Source organism: Octopus bimaculoides, chromosome 8, assembly GCF_046866305.1.
Source record: "Octopus bimaculoides isolate indiv1 chromosome 8, ASM4686630v1, whole genome shotgun sequence".
Lineage (NCBI taxonomy): Eukaryota > Metazoa > Mollusca > Cephalopoda > Octopoda > Octopodidae > Octopus > Octopus bimaculoides.
The window spans coordinates 43,553,808-43,559,981 of NC_142935.1; positions in this window are offsets into that span (position 1 = coordinate 43,553,808).

The following is a 6,174-nucleotide window of genomic DNA, read 5'->3' on the forward strand; positions in this document are numbered from 1 at the left end:
ACAACAACTGCTCACACGCTACTCAGTAGCATTCCTGAAATGAATCGATGATACTATACTAAGCTGATTGCTTTGAAATTAATGCAGCAATGTGTAGCTAGGTTGACGTCGATTTCAGGTGAGGTTGATTAGATGTATAAATTCATAATTACTAGTGATATGGGGGAAAGATTGTTTGTATTTTGGCTCTTTGTCAGTATCATTGTCTGTCTAGAAGTCCGTCAGGAAGGTAGGCTGTCGGGCTGGCTGTTAGACATGATCGATATGGAAAACCCAGAAAAGCTGTAGTTTAGTGTAAATATATAAAGACTCAGACACCCACCCACGCACATACGCACATAGACACAAAGGTGTGTGTGTGTGTATATATATATATATATATATACACACATATATATATGCATATATATATATATATATATATATATATATATATATATATATATATATATATATATATATATATATATACACATATATATATGCATGTACGTGTGTATTTATATATATATACACACACAAACGGATATACACCACACATGATCATAAAAATGCGCTCAAATCACTCAAGCTTTCTGCCTTCTCATTTCATTAACTCACACATGCACGCATAGGCACACATGCATTATTATACATACACATATTCATATGTATAGTAGTAATAAACACAGAAAACGTAATTTTTTCTAATACTCTATAAAACCCGCTAGTGTTTCTTTAAAACGACTGTCATTATTACGCAACGCAATTAATCAAATTTCGTAATACAATCGATTCACATTCGCAGCAAAAAAAATACAAAGCAAGGTGAGTTTCTCACCCTGATATCTTCCAGCCAGGAAAATTACGTTCAACATTATTGGGTGAAAGCGTGTGAAGTAGTAGTAGGGCGTTGATAGAGGATTAATAGATAAAAGATCGACATTTCGAGAGCGCGGTAACCAAACCTACTCTATACATATTGAGGTAGGCACGCATATATACATTTATACACACTGGTAGCCATACACATAAGTACATAGTAGAGAGGACAGAACAACAAAAGTTATAGAACGTGACACTCACACACACACACACACACACACACACACACACACACACACACACACACACATTTATAAAACTATACACAGGTAACCACGAATTTAAATTGGTGTATAGTAGACATATGTATGTATGTATGTACTATGTGTGTATATGTATGCATGTGTGTGTCCGTGTGTGAGTGTTTCTTTGCGATGGATGAGAGAGAAACCACCTACACCTCTCTCTTTAAAGTTACGTATTCCTCACACCCACCCTTCTCTCCCTTCCTCGGCGTTTTAAAAGTTACCTATGTGCATGTGCGTGTGTATGTGTGTGTATGTGTGTGTGTTTGTATATGTATGTATGCACGTATCTATGTATTAACGAAAGTATGTATGTAGCGTCGCGTGTATATGACTAGCTATATTAACATTTCCATCCCATTCCCTCTCTATGTTTGTCGCTTACACAACGCTGTTCTCCCCTTTCCTTCTTTCTTCTGTCGAAAAACTGAAGATCTTGCTTTGTGAGGCTATGGTCTACACCCGTTTGTCATTAGCTGGATCACTTGCTTCGTATGAATTGCAATATTATCACATGTCTCAACGGAGTTCTATCTGTGACTCTTCCTATGAACTCTCTTCCTTTTATACACCAATGACTTACCACAACATCCAACCACGCTCAAATTTACACATGATACTATATTTTATTCCTCCTTTATTTTCACCAGCCATGAATAATTCACTCACAGCGTACACACTACACATCAGTTCCACATCAACTCCACGAACAGAGATCTCGAAAGCAATTTCCAAGGGGAATATGACAATTCAAGAATAAGGAAACTCAAAAGCTACCCTTATATAAAAAAAAATAGCATCGCACCACATCCACACCATTAATCATGAGTAGCACTCAGCTAAAAGACCACAAATCACTTCACTTGTCAAGTCTTGAATTCATCGAGCAACTCTTCCGGAGAAAGCCCACACAAAGCATATTTAGAACAGTATCCCAATGACTGGCCCTTCGCTTCAGAATTAGTAGAAGCTCCAGCCATCTAATTATTCATACTCTACAAAGTCTAGGTATAGCCCGCAATGGAGTGCTACTACAAAGGTACATACAGATATCCTAGACCACATCCAAGAGAGCGACACTAGTTGATTAAGTATAGTCACTAATGGACACACTCATTCAATACTTCACTCCCTAGCTCATACGTGAGTCGATTTCTCTCTTTGACTTTACTGCGGCTTCTCTAATGGTTTCTATTCCCAAGAGCTGGCTCAGTTTCTCCCTCAGGTATTGAGAAGGCACGTGGCGTAGTGGCTAGGGAATGAAACTAACGATCGCAAGATCGTAGTTTCGATTTCCAGAACGGGCAGTTCGTTGCGTTCTTGAGCAAAAAACTCCATTCAGCACATGGAAAGTGCTCCGCCTCTAGACCCAGTATGTAAAAGAAAACATACCAATCACACACACACACACACACACACACACACACACACACACACACATAAACATACATATACATGCATACATACATACATATATATATAAATTTATATAAATAAGGATAAGATCGATATTTAAAATATTGATTTTATCAAGTGGCAATGGGAATAAAAACCTTCAAAGGTAATAATTATTTAAAATTAGGCGGGCAATTTAAGTTGGTCGTGTGCATACGTGAGTCCTTGCTGTTGTTGTTGTTTTTGTTGTTGTTGTTGTTATTGTTGTTGTTGTTGGTGGTGGTGGTGGTGAGAGGGCTGTTAGTAGCTGTAATCGCCGTCTTTGTGACGTTTACAGCAACTGCGTTCCTGTCACTGTGTGAGCACGTGCTACTCTGTTCTCTTTTCTCTCCTGGCATCTGAAGTCTCGGGAAATGCTCATCAAAAGAACAAGACAAACGTTCCAAAATTATGTTTCTCGACATTTTTCGAATGTCGAGAAGGAAATTTTTGTATTTTGCCAGGGCCGAAACTGCCCCTGGGGGCCAATTCCTGCCTTTGAAAATACACAGAAATGAAGCCTAGGTGCTTCGCAACAAAAATATTAAAACATCCCAACAAAATGTGGACAATAAACGGTCAAATAAACGTTTACCTCTGCAGCCGATGTGACAGCACGTCCGTCAGATGGATAGATAGATAGATAGATAGATAGATAGATAGATAGATAGATACATACATACACACATACATATATGCATACATACATACACACAAACACACACACACACCTATATGTAAGGGTAAAGCAATAAATGCTTGCATTCGTCGAGATACTGTCGATACATAAATTTATGTAATGTATGTCGTAACTAAGATATTTCTGGCATAGTGATGAAATCCCATGCCTATGCTCCCCCCCACTATATATATATATATATATCATTCTTAATCTAATATAAATACATATATATATACATATATGCGTACGTACATATGTACATATATGTGTGTTTGAGTATGTTGTTGTTGTGTGTGTGTGTGTGTGTGTGTGTGTGTGTGTGTGTCTGTGTGTGTATGTGTGTGTACATGCGTCTGCATATATATATTTGCACATGTATAACAGACATTCATTATACACACGCATATATATGTGTAATTATAAATATATAAATATATATACATGCGCACATATACAGGCACACCTCCCCACACATATATAACTACACACACACACATATATTTGTAACAATGATGTGAAAGCAAAGTGTAATATTTCGAAATCAATTCATACGTAAGTTAATACATAATTTCAATATATTTGTGGTTAGAGCTGTAAATAGGCTAACCACGTATATATTGAAATTTTTCCATCAATGTCTTCATACTTTTGGAATGCTTTAACTGTGGACGTTTTACGTTATGGATGCATTTTCTATTAAATATGATGCAAACTTAAAGCGTACATATTAAATGATTTCAAAATTTAACTGTTTGGTTCAATTACAATTAATACGACACGATACCAGTACAAACTACAGTGATCCCTCGATTATCGAGGGAGTTACATTCAAAAACACTCTGCGATAGGTGAAAATTCGCGAAGTAGAAACAGTACTGTACTGTATATATTTAAAAAAATTATATTTATAAATTGTATATATTTATTTTATTATAAATACAAAACAACACCATGGAAGAATCGACGTGAGCCTAAATAATCAACCGCGATAAGTGAACCACGAAATGGTGAGGGATTACTGTAGATGGCCTTTACTCTTACGTGGATACACTAACAACGATTTGGGGTAGTTGGTATATTTGATTCTAGTTAAAACATTTTGCTACCATGCAGCAGTTTTTAGCGTGATACGATATACAGGGGCTGGACAAAATAATGGAAACACTTGGCATTATAGAATCATAATTTTGAAATATCTATAAAACTGTTAAAAGCTTATTCATGTTTATGTTTTTTGATTTATTGTGTTGCTTAATGTATATTTCTCATTTTGTCCTGTTCTAGCGCTTTGCGAAATTTTTCTGGAGAACATTATTTTTCTTTGTTTTGGGGTCATTGATTACCTCTTTCTAGCATATCGGATGTCCACCTAATGGTTATCCCTTATACACGTGTAATACAATCTTTTCTGAATTTTCAGATTTTTTTTATATGCTAAGCCACTTGCAAACAATATCGGGTCTGTTGTTTGTACTAAATTGATGTTTTCATTGGGTGTTCCACTAGTATTCCTTGTTTTTAAATGTGTGAATTCCTACTGGTTCTGATATGCCTTTGATGTATACGTGAGAGCAGTCCTTCCTGCGGATAGCATTGTAAATTGTCTTTACAACTATATCATGCTTGAGGGGCAGGTAGTATCTCATAGACATTTTGGGGGCAACTGCTGATGAATAATGTGGATGATATCTACCACACTGGTAAAGTATAACCGACATTTCTTATCCCATCGTGGAGGCTTGATGATATCTTTGTCCCTCTTCTTTATCAGATATTCAGTAGCTATCTCCTTTTCCTGGATAGCGAAGGCGTGTCGTTCTAGATGGGATGTAATATATCTATTGCAGGTCCAGGAGAGGCTATTCTTCTGTCAATACTGTTGTTGCCCTCTACCTTACGGGATTAGTATCCATGCCTTGCTTTCTGTGAATATGATACCTGCTTTTCCTTCAAGCTTCTGTTTCAGTTGGTTAGTCCAGCATCCTTTGGGTCGCATAAGATAGTTGGATTCTCAAAGCACCTGCACAGTAATTTTTCTCCAACTCTGAAGATGGTGTTACTCTCTCTTTTGAGTATGCATGGAACGTACTCATTTCTTTCTTTACAGTTTAGCAGGTGTTGTCTGAGTGGTACAATGTGACATTCAAAGGCTCTTTGGACTGACCATTATGCTTCTACTGCTATCAAGTCGTCTAATATAAATCTTATCGTATCGCTGTTAATGTGAAAGTTGCCAGTGGTGGTCAGTATCTTTCTGGTTTTGATGTCGAGGTTGTGTATCTTATTGAGTGTCCAGTCAATATCTTAAATGTTGATACTAACACTGGTACTACAAAAACATTGTGAGATATAGACTTCTTAAATGCAGATAGCTCTGAATTCCATATTTTCCGGAAGTACTCTTTTGTTATTCTGGCTTCAGTCACAGACCAATGTATACAATATTCTCATAGATTCTGAAGTACATGTAACTTTCATCATTAGAGATAAGGGAGATAGACAAGCCGTTGATGTACATGTCCTCTGCCTGGTCGACAACCTTTCCTCAGTTGACTATCATGCATGAGTATTTATCTTGCCCAAACTCCATTCATACTTTATTCATACTACATTCATACTTTATAGGATTATTCACAAAGATAGACAATTGATGATGTAAGCAACACTCATATTGCTATATAAAACTATAATTAACACACTAACACGATAAATACGTCATCCGTTACATGCAACTCTAAGAGCAAAATTACACATACGATATTGTAGAATTCTAATAATAAAAATATGAATCTTATTACGTAGTAAGCTAACGCTCTAACGGTCAAATTGTTGTACTAATATGTACACAAACGAACGTCTGACTGTAAAGTCCGCAAAAAACAAAACCGACCCATTTTGAAAGAACGTAATACGAAATCACTGCAAATTCGATTGCAAACGAGACAACGT